The following is a 15,368-nucleotide window of genomic DNA, read 5'->3' on the forward strand; positions in this document are numbered from 1 at the left end:
CCTCACGGTTGATACTGCTTTAGACAATATCTTCTTTACAGGCAGAAGAAAGAGAACTTGCTGAACTGGGAGTCAGAATGAGCCTAAGTCTACAGATATTTGATCCAGTGATCAGAAAATTAGCTAAAGTCATTTGCATGCCTGCTGACAAAGTGAGTCTATCTAGAAATGACAGGCCATAGCTTCAACCTGCTTGGAAGAAACTGCCTATTTTCTTCTGAGAGACATGATTTCATGAGTAAAAGATCTCCAGGCCTCTTTATTAGGGACAAGTGGCGCTTCCTGCACAGGTGGCTCTGGTGAATCAGATGCAGCAGTACAGCTTGGGCTCAGAGCCTCCACAGGTCCAGTCACACAGACCCTTCTCTAGGGTATTCTAACCTGAATACCCTTCATTTATTAATCCCACTAAGTACTAGCCTATTCTCTCATCTCCTTCATGTCCAAGCCATAGAAGCACGTGTGCTGCGTCCCCTGTCCTTGTCACCTGGTTTTTCCTGGCCCCTGTGCAGTGGCGCCTCCACACCCAAGACCGCTAGGTGCAGCAGAAAGTCAGTATCCGTCCTTAGCCCAATTCAAAGATATTTTCACCATCCTCACGTTGTCCGCTTTTACAATGTCTAAGACCACGGACAACTTCTCCTCCTGGGGCATTCTCCTCCTTCCACCCCCTGACCTGTGCGTCACGCCCCACACCAGATTTAGTAGTGAGGCCCGGACTGGATACTTGCCCACGATCCTCTTCCATAGATTCGATAGCCTCTCCGCAGATGGTTCCTGCATCTGTATCTCTAGCCCCTACTGCTTCCCAGAACTCCTGACACTCACATCCAAACACCTTCTGAAATTCCTCCTTATTTAAATTGCACCCCCCATCCCCACCCCCACAGCCCTCCCCGGCAGCTCACTCCTCTCTTTCCACATCTTTCCACACTACCACTGTTTCCTCCACATTGCTCTCTGGTTTCCCAGATTCGATACATCACAAAACCTGATGGTCCTTTAACACCTCTCAGTACATTGTTCTGTCGCTTCCCGTGACCCTAAACAACCCAGGCCCTCAATAACTGCTGGAGGTACAGCCTGACTCTTTGTCTCTGGTCTCTCTATTAAAATCTTTCTTGCTCACTCTTGCCTCACTATCTTCCTAAAAACTGGTTCACCCTCCTGTTCAAGGGTCTGTAGTGGCCTACCCTGGCCTATCAGGTAAGATCAAATTTCTTCCTCTTTACTAATATTTCTTACCTTCTTTACCACAACTCTAGTATAACTCCTCCATTCTAATTAGATCTGTCTCCTTACCCAACCCTGCTGCTGTACCCCATATATACATATAATTCTTAGTCCGAGTGATATGCCTGAAAACAAATACCAAACAGGGCAAGGTTCTGTTACCTCACAGAGGAGTTACCCCTACTGGTCATCACAACTCCAACCCCAGGGAGGAGAGGGACTCTGAGACTGAGGACACAACCTACCTGTGACTGCGAACTTTTTCTGATGACCAATCCATGTGTTCGGGAAATGCTTATTGAGCACCTACTGTGCTACAAATGTGGGTGACAGACTCCATGAAAGACACAGAAATGAGAAAGGCTAGGAACATAATGCCTAAGACAGGAGATAAGACATGAAAAAGTATTATAATATAAAAATAAAAAGGTATAAATGCTACAAGAGAAGACAGAAAGAAATCCAATGGGAAATGTGGCTGCACATTAGAATGATGGGGAAATTTTAAAAAACAATTGACACTCAGGCCCCACCCCCAGATGCCAACTCCATCGGTGCAGGCTGGAATCCTGGCACTGGTGAGTATTGAAAGCTCCCCAGATCCTGCTGACGTGTAGACAGGATAAAGAACCTCTGTTATCACAGGTAGGACTTGAGCCTCGAAGCAGTGGTTTTTAGCTAGGAATAGAAATCGGAATTACCTGGGGAACTTTTCCAACATACATACTGAGTCCATGAACAATCCCTGAGAAAGCTGCTGGTACAGTGTGTCTTCAGTGAGACCTGGGTTATTTGGAAAGACTCCCAGGTAATTCTCATGTATATTTTGTGTCAGGAAACACCTAAAACATAGGTAAAATTGAAAAACTGAGGAGTTAGGAGAATATTCCACGTGATGGGCATAAAATGAATAATCTATTCTTCAAGGCACAGAGGAGTACTCAAAATTATCGGCAAGTAGCTAAACTTTAAGAGACTGCTGATACCACCTGTTGTGAAGATGGGAAACAGCTGGCATTCTTCATATTGCTGGTGGAAATAGAAAATGACACAACCACTCTGGAAAAGAGTCTGACATTTTCTTATAAAGTTAAATATACAGTCAATCCCACTTCTGGCTATCTATCCAAGAGAAATGAAAATAGATATCCACACAAAGAGTTATACATCAATGCTTCTAAACAGCATTATTCATAATCGCCAAAAAATGGAAACCACAAATATCCATCAGTATGTGAATGGATAAACAGATTGTGGTATATCTATACAAGGGAATACTAGTCATCAATAAAAAGGGCACAAACTACTGCTAAAATGAGATATATGAATCTCCAAAACATTATACTATGCAGAAGAAGCTAGACATGAAGGAGCACATACTATATGATGCCATTTAAATGAAGCTCAAAAATAGGCAATAATAATTAATGATGTTAGGATTCACCATAGGGGGTGGAATTAACTGCAAAGGTGCACAAGGGAGCTTTCTGGGTCACATTTGACATCTCAATTCAGGTGGTGATTACATGGATGTATATACATTTACCAAAACTCAAATGGTACACTTAAGATCTGTATGCATTTCTTTTTTTTTTTTTAAGATTTTATTTTTTTTATTTGAGAGAGAAAGAGAGCACAAACACGAGCGGGAGTGGGGGAGGAGGGGTGGCAGAGGAAGACGCAGACTCCCTGCTGAGCAGGGAGCCCAACTCAGGGTTTGATCCCAGGACTCCATGATCACGACCTGAGCAGAAGGCAGCAGATGTTTAACCGACTGAGCCACCCAGGCACCCAGATCTATATGCATTTCAGTGTATCTCAATTTCATCTCAATTTTTAAAAATAAAGTAAGTGAAGGAGCAACCAATTCAGTCTATCAGGTACAAAACCTACCACCACAAAGTGAACTCTGTTCATGCTCTCAAGGAGCTCCTTCAGGGTCATCCCTATTTTGAAGAAATAGCAAAAAAGCCAAACACGGTCATCCAAACTCAAAGTGAAATAGAGACTAGGGACAAAAAACAGAAACAAGAGGGCGTCTGGGTGGCTCAGTTGATTAAGCGACTGCCTTCCTCTCAGGTCATGATCCTGGAGTCCCGGGATCGAGTCCCGCATCGGGCTCCCTGCTCCATGGGGAGTCTGCTTCTCCCTCTGACCCTCCCCCCTCTCATGTGCGCGCACTCTCTCTCTCTCTCTCTCAAATAAATAAATAAAATCTTTAAAAAAAAACAGAAACAAGAAAACCCAGCCCATTTCCTTCTAGCATGCAAATGTCTGAGTCACAGACACACTCACTGTCCTCAAACCTTTAGTAATCTGACGGTAGCCAGCATCTAAGTTAATCCCTAACTAAAGTACCAGAAACCAAAAGCCACGCAAAGAAACCAACCAAATATGACAATAAGGCTACACTCATTCAACTAGGGCATTTTTATAGATTTCTGATGAGTCATTCATTTACCAAACATTTACTGAGGATTTCTGTATGTCAAGCACTAAGCCAGGGGCTGATGAGAAGATGAAGATTAAAAAATAAAGCCCGGGGCACCTGGGTGGCTCAGTTGGTTAAGCATCTGCCTTCAGCTCAGGTAATGATCCCAGGGCCCTGGGATTGAGTCCCACGTTGGGCTCCTTGCTCAGTGGGGAGCCTGCTTCTCCCTCTGCCTCTGTCTGCCTCTCTCTCTCTCTCTCTCTCAAATAAATAAATAAAATATTAAAAAAAATAAAGCCCCTTACTTGGATTTTTAAGGGGGTGGTGGGGTAGGCAAAGAAAGAATAAAGGAACAAAAAAGGCTGGAAGGAAAGAGAAGGGAAGGGGGGAAATTATGAGATAGTTGCAGAAATCAGAACAGTGAATATTTTAAGACACTGAGGAAGTATTAATTTTTAGTGCAATAATGGTATTGTGGTTATATTTTTGTAAAGATACCTTATATTTTAGTAGTACAATTGGAATATTAATGAAATTATCTGATGTCTGAAATTTGCTCCAAAATAATCCAGGTTTGAGGAGAGGAGTATAATGATACAATACCAGCCACAAAATAATTGCCGAAGCTGCATGATGAGTATGTGGATTCATCTTATTATTAGCTTTACTTTTGCAACTGTTTGAAATTTTCCAGAAAAAAAAGAAGTCCCTGCTCTCCAGAAGCTTGTAACACAAGGAATCAGATATTCCAACATACACTACTATGTAGTTTAACAAAATTTGACAAAGTGCAGTCAAGCTCCAAGGACAGTGACTGCCTCTGGGATAGGCAAAAGAAGTCTGAGAATATCTTTTTTTTTTTTTAAAGATTTTATTTATTTATTTGAGAGAGAGAGAATGAGAGATAGAGAGCACAAGAGGGAAGAGGGTCAGAGGGAGAAGCAGACTCCCTGCTGAGCAGGGAGCCCGATGTGGGACTTGATCCTGGGACTCCGGGATCATGACCTGAGCTGAAGGCAGTCGCTTAACCAACTGAGCCACCCAGGTGCCCAAAGTCTGAGAAGATCTTAAAGGAGCATCCTCCCCTTAACCAGAGTCTTTAAGAAAAAAGTAGTACAGGCCAAAGGGCAAACCAGTGGTACAAAGGCATGCAGGTGTGAAGCAGCAGAGTTTAGGCATATGCTTTGGATGACTTACCAGAGACCATGTTATTTAGGAGCACACATTCTGGAGCTGGACTACCTTGGAGGTCCTGCTCCTAAGGACCTACTCTGAGACTTTGGGCAGGCTACTTGTAATGTTTCTCCGTGCCTCAGATTCTTTACCTATGAAACAGGGATTATAACAATACATACTTCACAGGGCTATTGTCAGAAGTCAGTGAGTTAGTACATGTGTAAAATGCTTAGAAGACAGTGGGCAAACAATAAATTTTAGCTGCAGGATACAGAATTAATATACAGAAATCTGTTGCATTTTTACAGAATAATAACAAAATACCAGAAAGAGAAATTAAGAAAATAATCCCATTTAAATCACATCAAAAGGAATCAAATACCTAGGAATAAATTTAACCAAGGAGGTGAAAGACCTGTACTCTGAAAACTGTAGACACTGATGCAAGAAACTGAAGATAAATGGAATAGATGGAAAGATATACTATGCTGATGAAGTGGAAGAATTAATATTGTTAAAATGTCCATACTACACAAAGCAATCTACAGATTTAATGCAATCCCTACCAAGACTCCAAGAGTATTTTCACAGAACTAGAATAAGTAATCCTAAGATGTGTATGGAACCACAAAATACCCCACATGACCAAAGCAATCTCGAGAAAGAAGAACAAAGCTGGAATAATCACAGTCCCAGATTTCAAACAATACTACAAAGCTACGGTAATCAAAACAATATGGTACATGCACAAAAATAGACACATAGATCAATGAGACATAATAGAGAACCCAGAAACAAACCCAAGCTTATATGGTCAATTACATACAAAGGAAGCAAAAATATATAATGGGGAAAAGATAGTCTCTTCAATAAATGGTGCTGGGAAACTGGACAGCTACATGCAACAGAATCAAACTGTACCACTTTCTTAAACCATACACAAAAATAAACTCAAAATGGATGAAGGACCTAAATTTAAGACCTGAAGCCATAAAACCTCTAAAAGAAAACATAGACAGTAATCTGTTGGATATCGGCCTCAGCAATATTCTTCTGGATCTGTCTCCTGAGGCAAGGGAAACAAAGCAAAAATAAACTATTGGGACTACATCAAACTTTTCGCACAGCAAAGGAAACCATTAACAAAATGAAAAAGCAACATACTGAATGGGAGAAGATATTTGCAAATGATATATCCTATAAGAGGGTAATATCCAAAATATATAAAGAACTCATACAACTCAACACCAAAAAACCAAATAATCCAATTTAAAAAATGGGCAGAGGAGGGGCATCTGGCTGGCTCCATCAGTGGAGCATGTGACTCTTGATCTCAGGGTCATGAGTTCGAGCCCACGTTGGGTGTAGGGTCTACTTAAAAGAAAATTAAAAATAGACTTCGAAAAAAAAATGGGCAGAGGACCTGAATAGGCATTTTCCAAGGATGACATACAGATGGCCAAGAGTCACATGAAAAGATGTTCAGCATCACTAATCATCAGAAAAATGCAAATCAAAACCACAATGAGATATCACCTCATACCAGTCAGAAAGGCTAATATCAAAAAGACAAGAAATAACAAGAATTGGCAATGATATGGGAAAAATAGAGCCCTTGTGAGCTGTTGGTGGGAATGTAAATTGGTATAGCCACTATGGAAAACAGTATGGAGGTTGCTCAAAAAATTAAAAACAAATACCATATGACCCAGCAATTCCACTTCGAGGTATTTACCTGAGGAAAATAAAACACTAATTCAAAAAGATACATGCACTCCTATGTTTATTTGCAGTATTATCCATAATAGACAAGATATGGAAGCAATCCAAGTGCCCATTGATAAATGAATGGACAAAAAAATATGTTATACACACACACACACACACACACACACACACACACACACATAGTAGGATATTATTCAGCCATAAAAAAGAATGTAATCTTGCCAGTGTGGATGGACTTAGAGGGTATTATGCTAAGTGAAATAAGTCAGACAGAAAAACACAAATACCATATGATTTCACTTATATGTGGAATCTAAATAAACAAAACAGAAATAGATTCATAAATACAAAGAACAAGCTGGTGGTTTTCAGAGGGGTGAGGTGTGAGGGGGGATGGGTGAAAGGTGAAAAAGATTAAGAAGTACAGACTTCCTGGGGTGCCTGGGTGGCTCAGCTGGTTAAGCAGTTGGCTCCTGGTTTCAGCTCAGGTCACCATCTCCCAGTCATGATCTCCCAGTCCTGAGATCAGCCGGCATCAGGCTCTGCACTGAGCATGGAGCCTGCTTAAGATCCTTTCTCTCCTCTCCTTCTGCCCCTCCCCCCACCCCCACTCCCCATCTACCCTGCTCCCACATGCACGCACTCTCTTTTTTTTAACATAACTTCAAGATTTTATTGTCTTCATAATATAACAAAATATTAAACTTAGAACTGGATCACTTGGCCCTTTCTCTTATCTCCTCCCAGTTCAAAACTCTAGCCAGCATTCTCTTAGATCTGCAATTGGGCTCAACACATTCAAGCCTCAGCACAATCTTCTTTGTAGTTTTAGGCTTTTTCCAAAAAATCAGCTTAGTCTGCCCACCATAGCCACTCTGCTTCCTGTCATAACGTCACTCTCCCTGAGCATAAAGAGAATCTTTGCCTTTCTTGTACCGTGTTACTTTGTGGAGTAGGTACTTGCCACACTTCTTGCAGAAAGTCTGCCAGGTTTAGTAACGTTCACCATGTTTGTGAAAGCACTATTGGCATGGAAACAAAGGCGCGAACTCTCTCTTAAAAAAAAAAATTTAAGTACAAACTTCGAATTATAAAATAAGCCATAGGGATGAAAAACACAGCATAGGGAATATAGTCAATAATATTGTAATAACTTTGTATGGTGACAGATGGTAACTACACTTACAATGCACATTTCATAATGTATACAATTGTCAAATCACTATGTTGTACACCTGAAACTAATATAGTATTGTATGTCACCTATACTTCAATTTAAAGATTTTATTTATTTATCTGAGAGAGAGAAAAAGAGTATGAGCACAAGCGGGGGGGAGGGGCAGAGGGAGAGGGACAAGCAGACTCCCCGCTGAGCAAGGACCCTGGGATCAGGACCTGAGCTGAAAGCAGACGCTTAACCGACTGAGCTACCTGGGCATCCCTAAAATCTCATCTAATCTGTACTTGTTTCCTTTCTTCTTTTTGCTAGACTATACACTTGTAAAGTAAGGACTGTATCTTATTTATCTCTATACCCCCAGAACGTACCCTAAGGCCAAGTCCATAACAGCCACTAATCAAGCAACTCTTTCAGGTACTAGGGAAGGGACTGCCAAAAGCTTTTGCCTAGCCCCCTTTACTCCCCTATTATACCCTCAATTCCTACAATTATTTGGCTTCCTTGAGCTCCCTTCTTTGTTTCCACCTCCTCCCTTACTCTGCTCCAGAGATGTTCATTGACTAATGGTGCTCTCTGGTCTCTCCCCCAGCAGGTGTTCCAGTGCTTCCTTTTCCTCTCTCTCCACACCTATATTATCTAAACAGCCTCTGCATCACTTATTCTGCAATTACTAAAGGGTGAAGGGAGGCTGAATTTCTCAACCATTGGTCTCATACCTATTCATGAGAAGTAGAATCCTCTGGAAAAGGGAAAAGCAGGTAAGATGGTAACCAGAACATAAAGCCTTCAAACATAGCCCCATCTTAAGGAAATCCTGTAGATACATTTGTACAATCAGCTAACATCTCACTGGGGTTTTGGGAGGTTCAGAAACTGCTGGGGAGAAGAGGGAGGCATGATGGGCAGGAAGTTCAGCTATATGTTAATTTTTGTTTTGCAAATTTCAGGGTTCCCCTCCCCCCCATCCCTAATAAACATCTTCATTTTCTCCCAGAGCAGAGACTCAAAGAGGAAGAAAATATGAAGATCCAAAGTCTAAGAACTAAGAAGATACAAGATCACAGCTATAGACTTTAGAGATAAAGCAGGAAGGTCAGATGCAGGTCTCCCTTGAATCACAACTCTGTACTAACTGCCCTCTACCCTGAGCAGCATCTCCCCAAGAGTGGAAATTGCTGGTAGAACATTAACTACCCAGGACCAGAAGGAAATGGAGCCCTCTGACGTGCCTCTCTCTACTCATTCTCCTCAGGCTTCCTCTGAGAGAACAATTCAAGGCCATATTCCCAGCCCCAGTATTTTATGTTTTTTTTTTTCCTGTAAAAAAGGCCGAGGGGGGATCACAAAGCAGAAATGGGACACTGAAGAAAGTCACATTAAAAAGAGCAACTTAGGGGCGCCTGGGTGGCTCAGTCGGTTAAGCCTCCAATTTTGGCTCAGGTCATGATCTCAAGGTCCTGAGATTGAGCCCCACATCAGGCTCCGTGCTCAGTGGGGCATCTGCTTGAGATTTTCTCTCTCCCTCTGCCCCTCCCCCTGCTCTCTCTCTCAAATAAATAAATAAATCTTTAAAAAAAAAAAAAAGAGCTGCTTAAGCATGCTTTGTTTAAAGGTCAAAGTCTTGTGAAACATGCCAGTCTCCCTTCACTGCCTCTCTGTGTCAATGAGCCTTGCCCCATTTGAATCCAGAACTCCTCTTGTCTGGGGACTAGAGCTAGAAAGGAAAAGGGGAACTGGGAATAGGAAGACAAATAAATACAAGCAAAGTGGGAGGCCCCCTGCGGTACTAGGTATGATTATTAAGGAAGTGAAACTGGTCTTCTTGTAGGGTTCAGACAGGTGTTGAGAGAAACTACGTGAAATACCAAAATGTTTTGAGTAACAAAAGAACTCTTGGAATAAATGTATAGCCACCCAGGCCAACTATTTTTTTTTCCAGGACAACTACTTTTAAGGTGGCTGTATTTATCTGGATATGAGATACTTGTAAAAGGAATCCTAAAACTCATGTTGAGTCTCATAACTTTATTGTCTGAACTTAAATGGGACCAAGGAACAACTTGATACTACCAGTAGGTTGAGAAGAAAAGAAAGACAGGAGTGTATATGGTGGCAGAGATGTTGGAGATGAAAAAAGAAGAGCCAAAGAGAGGTGTAATACAAAAGGAACAATACATTCCTACTGTAAATACAGAGGGTAGCAGTGATTTAATTACAGTTAAAGTCAGTTATTAGGCCAGCTTCCCCAGTTGAAGCTTTCCTGCATGACTCCATCAGCCAGCCCTGTGTGGTCCAGGGGTACGGTGGAGTGGGAGTGGAAATGGGCAGAACCAGACACTAATTTCTCCCACTTCTGTTTAAACCCAAGAAGGACTTTATTCTCCTGCACAGGAGAATTGGACTTTGCACATTCGTTGGCTACTTTACATTAGATAGAGAAATTTGATTAATGTCAATTCTTCAGAGTCAGCTGTAAAACTTGCCTGCCAGTAAATCAATAAATTAAAGAGCAAGAGTTATTAGTGCTTCGTGTGCTTGTGAGCTTATTCTGTGAAGCAACCTCTGTTCTTTTTATTTAAAGATTTATTTATTTAAAAGAGAGAGAGCATGTGCATGAGTGGCAGGGGGGGCGGGGGGGGGTAAAGGGCAGAGGGAGAGAGAATCCTCCAGCAGACCAGCAGACTCTGCTCTGAGGAAGGAGCCAACGTGGGGCTCAACCCCAGAATCCCAGGACCCCAGGACCATGACCTGAACTGAAACCAAAAGCTGGTCGCCCAACCGACTGAGCCACCCATGCGCCCCTACAACCTCTGTTCTTTAGAATCTTTTTTTTTTTAAGATTTTATTTATTTATTCATGAGAGACAGAGAAGCAGAGGGAGAAGCAGGCTCCCATAGGGAGCCCAATGCGGGACTCAATCCCAGGACCCTGGGATCGTGACCTAAGCCGAAGGCAGACGCTTAACCATCTGAGCCACCCAGGTGCCCTCTGTTCTTTAGAATCTTAAGTCCTGGGCCACCGGGCTGGCCCAATCAGTAGAGCATCCGACTCTTGATCTCAGGGTCATGGATCCAAGCTCCAAGATAGGTGTGGAGGCTACTTAAAAAAACAAAAAATCTGAAGTCCTCCATATGACCCGGCAATTCCACTCCCAGATATATACCCAAGAGAAATAAAAACTATGTCGACACAAGAGCTTGTACACAAATGTTCATAAGCAGCATGATTTGTGCTAGTCAAAAAGTGCAAACAACCCAAATATCCATCAACTGATGGATGGATAAACAAAATAGGGTGTGTAATGGAAAATCATTTGGCAATAAAAAGAAATAAAAATAAAATACTGACACCTGATACAACATGGATGAATCTTAAAAACGTCATGCTAAGTGAAAGAAGCCAGTCACAAATACCACAGATTGTATGATTTTATTTATATGAAATATCCTGAACAGGCAAATTCATAGAGACAAAAAGATTAGTGGCTTCCAGGGAATGGAGAGAGGAGATGGGGATGAGGAGCGATTGCTAATGGGTATGGGGTTTCTTGTTAGCGTGATGAAAATGTTCTAACATTGCAGTGATGGCTGTCATGCCATTCTGTGAACTTACTAAAAACCACTGAATTATACATTTTAAATGGATGAATTGTATGGTATATGAATTCTATCTCAAGCTGTTACTTAAAAAGAAATTGAAAGGTCTGGAAAAGGACAGTGTCAGCCGGCTGGAGTTTAGGTTCAGTTATACTAGCCCACAAGCCCATTAAGACCCATAGCCAGCCTGTAACACTGCAAAAATCTGAACTTTTGCTTTAATTAAAACAAAACAACAAAAACTGATATCAAGGCCTTGGACCTCATTTGTGCTCTCTCCCTACCAGCTCTATACCACTTGTTCAACTGACTTAAGAAGAAAGGTGTCCTAAGTAACTATGGAAATCATTCGTTGATACCACAAATATTTATTGAGCATCTATTATATGAAAGGTACTTTTCTGGGGCGCCTGGGTGGCTCAGTCGTTAAGCGTCTGCCTTCAGCTCAGGTCATGATCCCAGGGTCCTGGGATTGAGCCCCGCATCGGGCTCCCTGCTCGGCGGGAAGCCTGCTTCTCCCTCTCCCTCTCCCCCTGCTTGTGTTCCCTCTCTCGCTGTGTCTCCCTCTGTCAAAATAAAAAAAAATAAAAAAAATAAAGGAAGGTACTTTTCTAGGCCCCAGAAATTTAACACATCATCTCTGCCTACAAGGTGCTTACAGTACATTCATCAGATGGTCTCAAGAGAGCATAGTAAGTGCTACAAAAGGGGTAAGTGCTGGGAACTTCAGGAGCATAATCCAGGGTTGGTGTGTTAGTGTAGTAGATTACAGAAGTAAGGTACAAACCAAAGCCTGAAAGATAACTCAAACTGATAGGAAAATAAAGAGGCATGACAGGAGTGTTCTAGGCAGACAGAATAAGTGCAAAGGCCCAGACTCATAGAAGCAGGGAATTTCAGGAATTAAAGTACTTTGGTGTGGCTGGAACATAATGTGCAAGAATTGGGGTGAGGGGCAGGACTGAGACAGAGGAAGCGGAAGTACACTGAGGTCTTTTAAATTTTAACAGGAAAAAAACTTGGAAGCCATGCTGAAGAGGTCAAAGTGCAGCCGGAGGGCAACACAGAAGGACTGAAGGACTTTAATAATGGAAAAGGATGCGATCAGAAGTTTGTTTGATAAGGGCCACTCCAGCCACAATGTGGGCAAGGGGCTGGGAGGGGACCCAGAATTAATTAGGCTGGAGGCAAGGAAGGGAGTCAGAGAGAAGATGTTGCAGGGATCCAGAGAAGGAGATGATGGGGGCCTGAGTTAGTAGTGTGAGTTACGTTGGAAAGGAGGAGACAGGATAGAGATAGGTAGGCGGTAACACCGTCAAGACTGACGACTGACCAGCTGAGGGAATGACGAAGGGAAGAGGCAGGGTGGTAGCAGGTTTCTGGCACAGATCACTGTGGGCTACCAGCACACATCTATTACTATAATGATAACTATTATTATTTTTAAAGAGCCAGGTTTGGAGGTAAGACAGTTTGGGACATGCTACATATTCAAAAGCAGGTACCCAACAGACAGTGGAGATACACAACTCAAGAGAGATGGATTATGACTGAAGTCACAGAGGGCCTGGTGAGTACATACAGGAAGAGAGGAGGGCACAGGACAAGACAGACCTCTAGACACCAATGGCATTTAGGGGACGGACAGATCAGAGGAGGTGGCAAAGAGAACTGAAAAGGAATGGGCAGATTTGTGGGGAGCCACCAGAGTGGGGGCCACGGCAGCAGTCTGAGTGAAGCAGTGGCCAACAGGGGCAAGGGCTCTATGACATCATGTAAAACAAAGGTGAGAAGGGTTTATCCTGTTTGGGGATAACTTCACCATTAGAAACCTGGGTTAGAGGAGTTCTGGTTGCACAGCGTGGGAAGAGAATTAACTCTATGATGCTGAGGAGTGGATTGGAGATAAGCAAATGGAGACACTGGTTAAAAACAATACTTTTAAGAAGTTTGTCTATACAAAGGAAGACAGTGCTAGAGCGGAAGTCAGCAAGAGGAATAGGGTTCAAAAAAGAGATTTTTTTTTTTAAGATTTATTTATTTGAGAGAGAGAGAGAGCGAGCGCACGCGTTGGGGAGGGGCAGAGAGAAAGGGAGAGAGAATCTCAAGCAAACTCCATGCCAAGCGTGGAGCCTGATGCAGAGTTCAATCCCATGACCCTGAGATCACGACCTGAGCCGAAACCAAGAGTCAAATGCCCAACTGACTTTGCCACCCAGGCACCCCAGGGGACTTTTTTTAATATGAGAAAGACATAATATATTTAAATATGGAAACAGATGCAAGGAGTTTGTAGTTTTATATTATGATCATGATCTTTCCCCTAAATCCTCCCCTTCCTTCTTACAGGAAACCTGGAGAGAAGATCTGTCTTACAATAGGCAAGGCACTAAGTATTTTAAGCCAGGGCAGCTTCAGTGCAGATGTGACTAACCAACATGTTTGCGAACAGGGTGACTCTCATGCTCCACTGACATCTGCTCTCCTGCCAGGGTCTTCATTCATGGCCACACGTAATATAAAACCACTGATTTTCTCATCATCTTTAAAACAGTCTATATTCTTCTAAAATGAGCCTTTCAAAACCCTAAGTATTTGCTAACTTATAAAGATCCAGTGGAGACACAGTTTCCCTTTCCTCTCCCTCCTTTTTTGTGCGGGCAGCAGAGTCTCCACCCCTATTTCTGTGGGAGCGCTTACTTGCTATTGTTCTTAGAGAAGCTGTGGTTTCAGAAATAGAAAAGGGAAGAATCTGCCAAAGCAGCAAGTGCATAGGAGGTGCTCACCCTACGGCTGACGGTCAGAAGGCTGTCCTGCCTGCCCACTGGGCAGTTACTCAAAGATATCATTCCCACTTTGCCTAAAAACTTCACCCCATTTTATTAAATTACTTGATATTTCACCCAATTCATTTAGCAAATGATTCTGAGAAGGCTAGGGAGTTCTCAGCTATACATGAATCACTTGAATGGTCAGGTTGCTTTCCCCCACCACCTACCTCAGACCTACCACACTGAGTTGGGGCTCTGACAGGGTGGGGTTGGGAAGAGGACTCAAAAGCAAGGAAAATTTGGGCCTTACATGTGAAGCAGGGTGGGCCTCATTCAGGTACTATAGTGGAGCGCTGATGGAAGTGTCCAAGTCCTATGTGGCTGAAATATTGGAAAAGGGAGAAGAGTTCACATGAGAAGCATTCAGAAGATGAAAAGGTATCAAAGGTAAGCATCATTTTAAAAGTGGCCTTATGTTAATCCAATTCCAGGAAAGGTAGATCAAACTCTTTTCCTTTCTCTAGAATATTTCTAAAATCTAGGATCTAGGGGCTCCTGGGTGGCTCAATCTGCCTTTGGCTCAGGTCATGATCTCGGGGTCGTGCGATCAAGCCCCACGTCAGGCTCTCCGCTCATCAGGGAGTCTGCTTCTCCCTCTCACTCTCCCTCTGTGCGCTCTCGCTCTCTCTCAATAATAAAATCTTTACAAATAAATAAAATAAAAAATAAAATAAAATCCAGGACCTAAGTGTATTAGTCAGGGTTCTCCAGAAAAATAGAACCAATAGGATGGATATGTATCTAGATACAGAGATCAGACAGACAGACAGATAGATAGACAGACAGATAGACACACAGACAGACAGATAGATAGACTGATAGACAGATAGATAGATAGACAGATAGATAGATAGAGATTTATAAGGAATTGGCTCACTTGATGAAATAGGCTGACAAGTCCCAAGATCTGCAGGGTAAGTCAGCAAGCTGGAGACCAGGGGAGCCAATGGTGTAGTTGCAGTCCGAATGCCAGCAAGCTCCAGACCCATGTTTGGCTCCAAGAGCCAATGTTTCAGTTCAAGTCTGAAGGCAGAGAGAAGCTGATGTCCCAGACAGCCAGGAGGAATTCTTTCTTACTCAGAGGAGGGTCAACCTTTTTCTTCTATTCAAGCCATCAACTGATTGGATGAGGTCTGCCCACATTAGGAGGGCAATTTGCTTTACTCAGTCTACCGATGTAAATGTTAATCTCA

The 15,368-nt window shown here is 42.5% G+C and overlaps 1 long non-coding RNA gene across 3 annotated transcripts in view; it reads right to left on the minus strand.

Annotated features, from left to right (window-relative positions):
• Positions 1-905: 905 nt before the first annotated feature.
• Positions 906-15,368, minus strand: part of LOC114197077 (uncharacterized) — a 59,885-nt gene continuing 45,422 nt past the window's right edge. The window contains exons 5-7 of one of the 3 annotated variants that reach the window (XR_015769075.1): positions 14,426-14,496; positions 4,862-4,989; positions 906-2,075 (exon numbers count right to left, since the gene is read on the minus strand). This is a non-coding gene — a long non-coding RNA (uncharacterized LOC114197077). The remainder of the gene's footprint in view (positions 2,076-4,861; positions 4,990-14,425; positions 14,497-15,368) is intronic. The other 2 variants (XR_015769076.1, XR_003606853.2) reach the window with 2 other exon arrangements.

Source organism: Eumetopias jubatus, unplaced genomic scaffold (assembly GCF_037043125.1).
Source record: "Eumetopias jubatus isolate StellerSeaLion01/CBP00866 unplaced genomic scaffold, mEumJub1_p1.0 scaffold_10, whole genome shotgun sequence".
In the NCBI taxonomy this organism is placed as follows: domain Eukaryota; kingdom Metazoa; phylum Chordata; class Mammalia; order Carnivora; family Otariidae; genus Eumetopias; species Eumetopias jubatus.